This window comes from Gasterosteus aculeatus, chromosome 18 (assembly GCF_964276395.1).
Source record: "Gasterosteus aculeatus chromosome 18, fGasAcu3.hap1.1, whole genome shotgun sequence".
Taxonomy (NCBI): Eukaryota; Metazoa; Chordata; class Actinopteri; order Perciformes; family Gasterosteidae; genus Gasterosteus; species Gasterosteus aculeatus.
Genome location: NC_135706.1, coordinates 3589826 through 3602315, shown reverse-complemented (window position 1 = coordinate 3602315; position 12490 = coordinate 3589826). Strand labels below are relative to the sequence as shown.

At 45.0% G+C, this 12490-nt stretch overlaps 1 protein-coding gene across 2 annotated transcripts in view; it reads left to right on the top strand.

Moving 5' to 3' along the window:
• Positions 1-1970: 1970 nt before the first annotated feature.
• bach2b (BACH transcriptional regulator 2b) overlaps positions 1971-12490 on the top strand; it is a 72529-nt gene continuing 62009 nt past the window's right edge. The window contains exon 1 of one of the 2 annotated variants that reach the window (XM_040160330.2): positions 1971-2473. The gene's annotated coding sequence lies outside the window, so the exon portion shown is untranslated. The remainder of the gene's footprint in view (positions 2474-12490) is intronic. The other variant, XM_040160332.2, reaches the window with a different exon arrangement.

The window sequence follows — 12490 nt, the reverse complement described above, 5'->3', positions numbered from 1 at the left end:
GAGAATTTGCAAAAGGGTTGTGCGGCTTATGAAATAGACGGTGCCATTCTCAAAACCTGTGAAATGCACCGGGTTAACTGCGCCACCAAGCAAATAGCCTCTTCTGCACTGCACCATTAAGGTGCACATAAACACAGGGTTTACGTGCACCCTGCTGATTTGATCAAAACAATTCCTGTGTGTTACAGATAGGAATTCAATCATAATGTCCCTTTTAGACTTTTATTTTTGTCTATTCATTGCATAAAGTTCCCTTCCTCATCATCACAAAATGGCATCATCACCTCCCTCTTACATACAGTGTGCACAAGTCTTTTTTGTTCACCCCTGAATCTTTCTCACTTTGATGCTTTCTCTCCGGCGAAAAACAAACGCCTGTTGGTTTGTTTTGATGTCAGCAGCAGCTGCAGCACCATCTCGAATCACTAGTTTCATGCATGCAGCAGTTACAGGGACCTGCTCTTCCAATATCACTCATAGAACATTCTGCGAGAAGTGACGGCTGCCGTGAAGAAGAGGCCGTCTGCTGCGCTGTGATAATTCATAATTACATGCAAACTCCCCAGGGTGGTTTTTACATTGGAAACGAAAACATCTCCAGCTTGTCCAAAAAGGATGTGATCTCCGTGCAGAACAAAAAAAAAGAAAAGCCTGCCTCCCTCACATGGCTGAGGTTCAAGCCGCGCAGCACCTACCTCCCTCCCACCGAATCGCTCCGCTCATTTGGCTTGATGGATTTCCGTTTCTGTTTGTTTGCTTTGGTCTGTTTTCACTTGAAACCCAATAACAGACTTGTTTCCCATTGCCAGTAGAGTGGTTGCCCCGGACCCCTACGCCCCCCCCCCAATCATCCAAGACTATTTAAAAAACAAAAATCTTTGCAATAGAAAGCAGACAGAAAGGTCTACAATGTGCGTTTGAAGTAGAAGAATACATTTATCTAGGGTTACAAACTGATTCAGCAGGTTAAAAGGATAAAGATAGAAGCCGAAGCCACAAAGATCAGTGTAACACAAGACAATGAAATATAGGAACGACACCATTCTTAAAGTTGGGTTTGTATCGAATACTTTAAAACAAATGGTACCCGATATACTTCATTCTCTGGGCTGCTCATCCTTCATAACATATTTGCTAACGCATCGTGTACGGAGCAGCTCTGCGCTTCATACTTGGTGACTCACGGTGTTTGGATTTGAGAGAAAGTTCTTCATCGTGACAAACGTGTTTGGAATGTCTGAGACCGAAGGAACAGCATGTATATTTTTTGAAAATGGGCGTGTATAGTTCCGCTTAAATCAAATAACCACAAGCATTTTTTTTCGTCAGGAGAGTAAACACCAGAGAGTAAGAGAAATATGTAAACAGAAACACATCACACAGCGGCAATCTGCATGATTAATGAGTCATCCAGGCATGGAGCAATTACAGCAGCATTAAATAGCACCGTGTGATGCTTCCCATGGTATATTCAGATGGCTCATGGCAATTGTGCTGAATAAACCCCCTCCCCCACCCCCCCCCTGAAAAATCATCTTGTAAAATACATGAGTTACAATGCAAAAAATTAAAATGAGTGAAGCTAATAATGATAATGCAATAAGCACAGGTAAAATATTTTTAATTGCAAATCGGTATTTTGTTCACAGTATTAGGAAAAAGGTGTCCACTCATTTTCATGGCAGAAAAATAAAGATAATAATATATATGTATAAATATATATATATGAGAGAAATACAATTTTTTCTATAAACCGTTTTATGGCAGTGACGAAAAAATTAGCTAAACAATAAACCTTCACGTTTGCATCTGCAGCTCGTGAAGAAACGCCTTATGTCATCCTTTACCGTCATATTCCCGCTCAGTGTGTTTGTGCACCGAGAGGAAGGGGAGGAGGTGGTGGAGCTAGTGACAGAGGTGGAGGAGGGGTTGTGGTGGGGGCCTTTAGGCCGCCGAACCAGCGCGTACGAGGGGCGGGGACTCGAGCGAGCGGCCGCTAGTGCGATTCACCAAGCGCCGCTGCGCCCGATCCGGGGAGTACGCGCGCGCCCCGCGCGGCCACCGACGGCGAAGCCGCGCGACGCCGACGATGTTGTGAATGAGGGGATGGAGTGACGTCAGCGGCCGAATGTCAACAATGTAGCGGCCGAGAGTAGGCGTTCCAGTCGAGTGTAACAAACAGCGGAGACGGAGCGGCACGCCGCGCTTGCTCACCACGCACGCTTTACACACACACACACACACACACACACGCACACGCACAAACGTGCACGCGCGTGCCGTCGTACACGCAGAGGCAACAGCAGACCGTGGAGTCACACAGGCGTTGTTTTTCTTTTTTTCATAGAAGAAATCCGCTAAATCTGCAGCCCGGGAGGCTTTGAGGAAGCGACAAAGCGAGTCATCATGTGAAAGAACGTATGTGGGAAAGGGACAAACGCGCCGGGATACGAGCAGAATAGGAAGTAAAAAGGTGAGCTGCCGTGCACGTTTCTCTTTCTTCTATCAATATTTGTCTGTGCGCGTGTATGTGTGTGAGTGAATTTACGGTTTGTCAGTGTCGCGTCTATTGTTGACGCGCTCGTGGCCGAGTTGCAAACTTGCGTAAGTGTCGCAGCGGTGGGCTAAAGCCAGGGGAGTCCCCCTCAACGGGACAAATATTGGTCCAAATAAACGGGGGGGGGGGGGGGGGGGGAGGAGAGGGGGGTGTTTTAAAGACCGCGTGCGTGCCTCTTGAAAGCTCTTTTTGGCGGCGGTGCGAGTATTGAAATCGAGAACGCGTATCGGGGTGTGAACGCGGGGTTCGGGAGCGAAACGGAACTCTGAGCCACATCCTGTTGTGCGCTGAGTCAATGCGCTCCCTTTTCCTCTCCGGGTCCCGGCCGAGGAGACGCGTCCGTGATCCGGGAGGAGGGTCAGGCGCATTACCAAAATAATATTCGTCACTGTCATCAAACGCCCCACTCGTTCGGGACACGTGCGTTCATCAAATTAGTCTGAATAAAACATTGATATCATTTTGTGGTAGATACGCTTTGCACTTTTCTGCTATTTCCCAATCTGACATAATGTAATCACATGCTCACTATTCCACAAAGGGGGAGGGGGGGAATCGTCCAAATATTTGCTGTGTAAGGACGAGCCTTGTTTGCTCCCACAGCCAATAGAATCGCATCAACCCCACGACGGCGTCGTTTAAGACCCCCTATCTGCATTATCGTTATCCCCCGTGGGCAACAAAAATGGACCAAAACGGGAACGAGCGCTTTCCCCGTCAGCATGGCACCGTTTTCGTGTTCTTGAATCAACCAAGTGGCGACTGTGTACATGAAGAACAGCTGCGCCTTTGCGCGCGGTCCTGCATTGTCATGTGGACGGTGCGCTGCAGCAGCGCCGCTTAGTCAGTCCCCGTCAGCCTCTCTGTGCAGGACCCACTGATGTCATTTGGATTTATTCTGCGTGGCGTCAAGCTAATACAATTCAATTTGACGTCTTTTTAAATGGCAATGGCGGTTTTTGACGCACTAGTGCCGCTAAAGACATTTGGTGCGACTTGTGTGTTTGTTTGTTTTGACAAAAGTTTTGCTCCGATGTGTCGGGTAATTTAAAACGGGCAGCCCGTCTGCGCGCATAAGAGCACAAATTGAATTGTTTGCATAGTATTGTTTGGCCGCCACGTGTGCCCGAAATCATAAAGGAGAGGAGAGTGATGCTGCCATTTAATGCAGTGATGCAGCGTTTTGCGGGGGTGGAGAGGGGGGGGGTAGCGATATCCAGGGCATCGCAGCCTCTTTGTCTGATTTGTGCTGATGCAACGCGATGATGATGATGGTGATGGTGGTGGTGGCACTGAGCGGGGGGGGAGTCGCAGCATCACCCTCCCCCGTACAGTACCGCGATGGGTCGCGTTTCGCTGCTGCCGTTACTCCGCAATAATGTCGCACGGATGTTTAGTTTAAGCTCTAATGAGGCGTCGTGGTCATATTGGAAAACATGAGGGGGGGGGGGGGGGGTAGACAACATGATCGGTTTGTTCCGTGGCACGGTTCTGCTTTCGCAACACGTGCGCGTATAGCAGGCGGCACTCAGGCGCAGTTTTTACGCAGGGGGAGCCTTTTGTTCTGTACAGTAGCCCCGGTGCCTTCCTTTCTTTTCTTCCCCATGCGTGGCAATTCCTCGCATAGTGTAAAGGGTAGGGTGGGGGTGGGGGTGTCCAGGAGTGCGTAAACCCCACAGTGACTCAGTCGGGCTTAAAATGCCGCTTCATCGTATCTGCCAGCGCTTTGTTTGCCCCGCGGATGGCTTGCCGTCGGACAGAATCAGTGGTATTTATATTCCATGCATCATAAATCACAGATGTCTTTGTCCGTCAGTAAAGGCAGAAATTAAAGGGCATTTTGAATCTGGCAGTAGATTGTCTCTATGACTTTGCGTCTCTTGTCATCCCATCATATCAATGGCACGGTGGTTCATTGTGTCAGTGAGGGCAATGGTTTGAGTCTGCTCTCACTATGTGGCAGACATTTAACATTTAGCCCTGTAAGAGAATTTTGCTTTGTTTTTTTTAGTTTAGTGTTTTGTCTCGATGAAAAACATTCTGATTTGGACCGAACCGATCTCTGCTCTGCTCCATTGTGGACCCGTCATTCTTTATCTGCCGTTTGTTTAAGCCCTGGAAGTATGTATTTTTAGGATATTTCAGCATTACTTCTTTGTGGATTTATACACCTATACAATGATATCTTTACTTTAGGGGACAGCAATTGATTTAATACATATTGAATTGAAATGTTTTTGACGCATTGTATTCATTTACAATATACCAGGCTAAAATGACATCAAAACACATATAAAAACTAGGGCTGTCAATAGATTAAAAAAACAACAACTAATTAATCTCACATTTTGAGATTAATTGCGATTAAAAGTTTGTTTTCCTTCTAAAGACCGAACTCACCCCCCTTCTGTTTGACACGTGGAGGAATTCCTCTTCACAGTTCTGTCTGTCTCTGATGAACTCTCTTCAACCGTCTCTGTCTCTCCGATCTAAGTGATTGCAGCTAACGGCGGTTTCATTTCCGGGGTCAACTTTGTTAAAATATTAGGGGTGTAACGATTCATTTTAACAACAATTCGATTCGAATCGCGATTCATGGTTGCCGATTCGATTCATTGACGATCTGGGTTAATTTAGAACGATTCGATTCGATTCGATTCGATTCAGTGACTTGAAATCGATTCAGTAACTTTACTGGACAGTGCAGGCAAAGTTTCCGAGATCCCTGTTGTTTCTTGTAAGGAAATCAGGTTTAAATTAATTATGGATATTATAAAATATCAAACAAGAATTAATGGCAAATGTATTAACCTTTTTATTTGAATCAAGTGCCATTTTCAATGTAAACATTACACAATAATTACACAATGTTTGGATCAATTCACAGAACCCCGGATTTTCAACCACATTGTAGGGTCTCATGTCTTTACAGATAAACTTGGCAATTGTTACTGTGATGTTGAGTTTGGTGCTGGCGAGGCCTGAGGTGTCTGCAGAGCTGGAGTTACCTGCTGCTGCTGCAGCGGTGACGCTGCTAGAGGTCCTGACTGTCGGCGTTGTTGAATCCCACGGCGCCGTAGTAGATCACCGGAAAGATTCGTCGTGTTTCCGTGGTTTTTATTTGGCTTCTACATATTCTACAAACAGCGACCGACTTATTTAGAACAACTCCGTGTTTGTAAAAGCTAAAATGTTTCCACGCGCTGGATTGATACGTTGGTTTGTAAATGTCTTGCTCGCAGTCGTCTCCTCCACGCTGTGTTTTGTTGTTGTTTCGAGTTTCGCGCGGCTGCCGCTGCGTACTGATGACGTCACAGACAGACTGAATCCAGTAACGTTTAACGTGTCTAAAGTGCTAAAAAACAAACAAACAAACACACATCCATACCGTTTTTGTACTTAAAGCCAATGTGCAGTTTCTAAGTATTGATACAATCGATTATGTACCATTTTGATCGATTTGTAATCTATATATGTCGTCCGGAATGCCGATTTGCGGAGTACAGATCGATTCAGTGGGATCGCAGGAATATAAATCGATTAATCGATTCAGTGGATGAATCGTTACACCCCTATAAAATATGTTATCCTAATAATCTCGGCCACATCAATCGCATAGATTAACACGCTCATTTTGAAAGTCCTAAAAAAATTAAATGTAATAATAAAAAAAAAAACTGTGATGCATTACAAGCTATAATATTTATTCATGCACGATTAAAATTCAATCTGATTATTAAGGTATTTATTCTAAAAAGATATGAGTGCATCATCTGATATGATGTACAGAATAGGATTTAACTGAATGCAAGTAAACAAACATACTAAATCATTGCTCAACGTTCTGTCAAAACTGGCAGTCAACCAAAAATAATAATAATAATAATAATAATAATAATTCTTGTATAACAAGTTGAGCTCGGTTTGGGAACATGCTCCAGTTTGAGTGAAGCTGTTTTGGGGATCTTGACATAATGAGTCCCTCAGGGTTCCCAGCCGCAGCTGAAATCCCACACGGCAACAGGATCCCCTCTATGTGACCCTGCCAACCCCCCCCCCCCCTTCATGCTTTCCACCCTGAACCGTACCGTCCAGGTCTGCAGCTCTTCTACAGCTTTCCGCCGAGGCCCGTAGTAATAGCCCCCCCACCCCCTCCCCATCAAGCTAATTGAAACGGCGATGACGAAAAGAGCCGCTGGTGTTCCGAAAGTAACCGAGCACTTATAGGTTAATGATTCATGAAATTGCAGTTGGATGTGGGATTGGACGGACCGATCACTTTGTGAGATCCCAGCAGCCATGAAGGTGCAGAAACTAGCATCATTTTGTCAGAACTTTTACAAATTGCTGTCGACGAGTGGCCGGCGTAAAACAAAAGCAAAACCTCTTTTCAAAGGAATTAAAAAAGAATTATTAAATGGACCGTTTGAATCACTGGGGATATTTGAGTAACCTCCACCAGCTCAGCTCAAACATCTCAAGTCAGCGCCGTGGCCAGAAACAAAGGCAAAAAAAAATATGTTCCCATAGCTCTCCCACGTCAGCACAAAGGCATGTTCGACTGGCCGGCTGCCAGTGTGAGGCGTCGATGGAACACCGCTACTACCAGAAGCTATCCAACCCAAAACACCAAAGGCTTGTTGTGTTTTGGGTTTCTCTTTTTGTCTCTTTGTGTTTGTATATGTGTGTTTGACCAAGAAACGCAAGTTGCCCTGCGTGGACGCTGATGATCCCTCAGACGTTTACCGCCTCCTTCGCCCTCTGAGACCCTTGACTCGCTCCCCCTTTAGCAGCCCGTTCTTTACACTGTGCGAAACACACCAAGCGGATTGAACGATGCACATCTGGTGCTGATAGCTTATCAAAATAAAACACCGGCACAGGGTGGAAGGAGGGAGGGCGGGACGTTTAGTAGCTGTGGAGGCAGTTTCGAAGAATGGGTTCTGTGTAAAAGTGGCTTTCAGTGAATGCAGAAAAAAAAACATTTAATGACGCGTAATGACCTGTTTGGTTTGGATTAGTACAACTATTACCACCACAACTAATACTACTGCTACTACTGGCAAGGAACTGTGAGAGGCTTGGTTGCTCTAAACAAGGATTTGTTTGGACCGACGAAGCACTTGGATGAAGGAAGATTCCAACTTTAGTTCAACTCAATTCCGTTGTACCAAACGGGGCTGTTTTTTGTAGCTGGATTGGGAAAAGTTATTCCGCTCCCCGAATGTAGTGGAGGCCCGTGGCCCCAATTAGACGCACATTTTATTCTCTTTTCAGTTGGACAATTCAGTCGTGAAATTGCCAATTTATTGATTCAAAAAACATGAAAGTTTAGCATGTGCTACGCACTTTTAGGATGTGTTAGGTAAAGTAGCAGGATAAAATATATACCAGGATAAAAAATTTAAAAAAACTATACAAGCTAAAAAACTTAAACGTGCTTCACCACTACAACAAAACTTAAAAGTTGCACAACAAGCTTGCATAAGGAGCTAGAAGTTCACACACACACACACACATCCTCCTCTGCTTTTAGCCAAATGCAACTAAAAAGTTGAAGACAAGTGTAAAAACAACAATTTCTCCCCCATCTTGCACAAGAAGAATACTGCCGTCTGCTTCTTCCTCTGAAGGTTGAGCTCATATCCTCATGTGACACCCTCTGGTTGTGTTCGCCGACAACGAAGCACACCGCAGAAATTGAAAACGTCACTGGAATCATCGCTCCGCCTTATCGCAGCCTAACAATCTGCCAGTGTCACATACTCACGCTAATGAGGAAAACCGTCTTGTGCTATGAAACAAAAGGTTGCATTAGTTCTCATAATAATCAAGACACAGAAATAAGTGAACTAGATTGTGTCAACCGCGTTTCAGAAGTCAAGAACAAACAGACAAAAATGTATTTTTTGCCAATAACTATTTTGAATATAAGACGACATATTGTTTTGGGATTCTTACTCTTCTCATTTATCAGTTTGGGCCTCCTTCAACATTCCTCACTTCACTACCAAAAGTCATTCTCTGGGTTTTCCGATGAGTCTCACTGAGTTACATCACAGACCCCCTCCCGCCCCTCCCATCCCGTCTCGCAGTAGAGGAAGGTATTCCAAACAATCAGCGGATTCCTCACGCGGGCCGTGAGATCATAACGAGGGGAGGGCCCTTGGGCGACCACAGTGGCAGGACCGTTGTTTTTTGCGTCACAATTCCTCCGGAGATGGATTTGTCTTCCCTGCTTAGCACATCACAGACACCCCGCGGAAAATTGCCAAGCCTCCCATGCGTGCTAACATGGAGCTCTGACATCTGTGGCTGATGAACACAGTATCAATAGAAGATAATGGGCTTGCTTTTTCTGAGGGTTGGAGTACACAAAATGTTGAGAGGGTGTGTGTGGTGGAGGGGGGATATTGATCACTCAATACTCAATTAGATGTGTTGTTTGAGCTCAGATGACCATGACGAATGCTCTCGGATCATGCACGGAATCGCAGCACAATTGCCAACAAAAACATGAGATCGTGAGCTGCAAGAAAACCTACTACTGCTCCTCTTAAGGCGTGTGGTTTGTTTATGTTTAGGTGTTTGTACCTCTTCTGGTTCTGAGATATCTGACTGTGAATAGGTGAATGACTGTGTTTGTATCAAAACTGTAATTTCATTGAGAGCAGTTTTCAAATCAGAAAAGAAACAGTTGTCCAAAAACCAAATCAATGTAATCGTAATTCTACAAACTACACAATGGAATTCTTTACACTCAGCAGTATCGCACACTTGGCCCAAAAATACCACTGGGTATTATTTATAAGTAATTAACTTTTGCCAATATATTTAAGTGCGTACGGTACTTGAGTTATTGACTTATATTAACCTGATCTAAACATCTTCCCCAACCTAACCCGGTACGTTCGGTAACGTGACTCTAACCAAGTGCTTTTCTAACCTAAAACTAACTAACCAGCTGCTTTTGTTTCCTGAACCCAACCAATCTGTGCCTATTTTACAAAAGAACTGTCCGGTTCTGTCGAGTGGTTGAAAATTCCCAGAATTTCACCTGAGTTGCTTTAGACTAGGGTTTTTTTCTTGGTTTTCGTAACGACTTTATGCACAGTAAGTCGAATCATATCTCCTTCCCTGGCGTTGCAAAAGCAGCGGAGTGTGAAACAACAGAGTGTGTGCAGTGTGTGGTTTGGTGAAGATGTGCAGCTGTGGAGGAGTGTGTCTGATGGAGGAGAAGGGGGTTCGAGGGGCAGGGGGGGGGCATCCTGTGATACCAGCACAGGTGGGTGGGAGGGGGCTTGGCGTGGGGGTGGGAGGGGGGGTGGGGGGAAGGTTGTGGGTGTGGACGTGCAGTAATGTGCCCACTTCCTCTACTGAGCCCCCCCACGTGCTCTACTGTAAAACAGTCAGCTCACATCCAGCTCAGCAGGATTTGCCGGCGGTGGCTTCCTGCCATTTCAGAGCAGGTCGTAGGTTGAGATCCCGTCTGAGCACCCTGCTCCACTGCGCCTTGTGCTTTTCCCAGTTATGGCGTCCTGTCGCTCTGATAATGGCACAAGGGGCAAGAAAGGGGAAGATTTATTTTTTGAGAACAGAAACGGCAGTGAAATGAAAGCATTAAAAACCCGAGAGCATGACGTTCACCCCGATGGGTTTTCCATTAGTTGCCGCACTCACAGATGTGGAATGGAAAACAAGTCTCTGTGTTGGGTGGAGTCCACGTACAGAGCCGCTCTTGTGAGGGAGCAACGTGTGCGCGGATGGGTTGATGCTGATTTCATCCTTTTAATCTCAGGGGAATGAGTCTGTAAAAAGGTAACAATTATAAGTCCTCTCTGGCCGTGTGTCCTGAAATGTGGAATAAGGAGCTGGAGAAGTTTTAGGGGTCGATGGAGCGCAATCTTTTATCGGTATCCAACTTGACAAACAAAAACGGAAAGGTTAACATTTGTTATTATCCATAAAAATGTGCCTACATTGAAACTAAATTAAACTTCAGTTATTTTTGCAGGACTCCATTTTCTCAATGGTGTTTTTGGTACTAATACCTTAAAGGTAAAAAGCTGCTATTAAAGTATTGAGCTGCACATAAAAGGCTAGTTTTAACTAACAGCATTTTTGCAAAATAGGTTCTGTAATTTGGCACCGTATGTAAACGCGTGCATCAGAATTAGACCAGAATATTACACCTCGAGAGGGATCATCCAACTATGGAATTAGGTTAGAAAAAAGACACATGAGTAAAATAATTGTACACATTATTAAAAACTAAATCTCAATCCGTTTTGAGCCACGATCCGGCCCTCCACGCTGATGTCCTGACATCTCTGGAGTTCCCTTTTTTCCCCCCAGTCCACAAATCACGTGAGCAAATCATTCTCGCTGAGGAAATGATTGTACTCAACGAAATGGCCTTAGTGAACATGTAACATTTGGCAAAGAGAGAAATCCTTAAAAACCTCATCCCTTCGCAATATATCACAAAACTCATTTTCCTGCTCCATCTGCTCGCTCGCTTGTCGGCTAGAGGTGTTAGAATGTAATCCCGAGCAACGAGAGGAAGTGACCCCACAGCACAAAGTTTTACGGGCGTAAGAAGACGGATGTTGACATCTGATAGCCATCAATTACTGATTCTTGCAACACAAGTAAAAAAGACAGGTTTAAACAAAAGTCCCCAGGAGTCTGCAGTGGGGAAGTGTGAACCTGAATGACCCACACGGGCTTAACAGTGGAGCAGCAGACTGTTGTTGTGTACCTGCAGCGGTCACATGACCGGGCCCTGTCATTAAGGGCAGACGGTTGAAAGGTCAACACGTTGAAGTTGTGGACAGTCCGCTGCGGAGTCACAAGATCTGTGTCGGCCAAGCATGTCAAAACGAGCCGCCCCCACACTTTTAAACCCATGACTCCCATGTTTCACTTTGAAGGTGAATTTTAGAAGCAATTTTTTCCTCTTTTTCTCGAAAATAAGATCAGGAGTGGTTAATTTGTCTCAGTCTAGACCGGTCCCTTGCAGTCAGTCACTTTTGAAGCAGTGGCACTCACTTATCACCTTGCAGCATGCGTGTGTGTGTGTGTTTGTGTTTGGTGCACTACTTACTTTGTCAGATTACATTTTGCTCTCTATTTTGTGAAGGTAACATGTATAAACTGTTTTCTCAACAACTGCTAGAAACATGGTTGTCAGTCATTGCTACATTACAGAAGTACCAGTCAGAGGCTGCGTTTATTTTAATGTTTTCATTTCACGTTGATACAAAGGACTTCCCTGTGAAATTTAACTACACACGCCATCTTGGTCGGTACCAGTAAAATCTCTATATTTTAAAGGTAGTGTATTTGGAGAGTTGTTGGCTTTTTCGCGGTAGGTTTGTAGATTGCAATCATCTAAAACTTTTCCTGTGTGCCAAATGTGCAGAAAAACTTTCAATCAATCCGAAAAATGTGAAAGCGTGATTGGCCTTATCTAGAACCATTGCGTGGGCCCCTTTTGGGCAACTCTAGAAACATGGTGCCCGCCTCCATAAAGGGGATACGCTCCATATGTATTTCTATCGCATCCTTAAGAAAATGTATTCATTTTATACCACATTTACTCAAAATGCTAGACACTATGCCTTTAAGACAACACAGAATCCTCAGCAAGAGCGTTTTTTAAAGTTTGATGAAAGAGGCGTTCCCACGAAAAGACGGAATGATGGAGGAAACAAAGGCAGTCGGGGACAGAGGCGGTGAGAGGCGGGATCAGTAGTCATGGCTGCGTGAAAGGACGCAGGAGTCGGCCATTTAGATGGATTACAGTAGCGCGGCTTCCCTTTTTATCTCACTCAGCGGTCGTATTTGGAGGGGGGGGGGGGAGCAAATTGGTTCCCATCATGCCTAGCAAGTGCTGCGCAGTCTCATTCTGATGGCTGCTTGAACAGTACG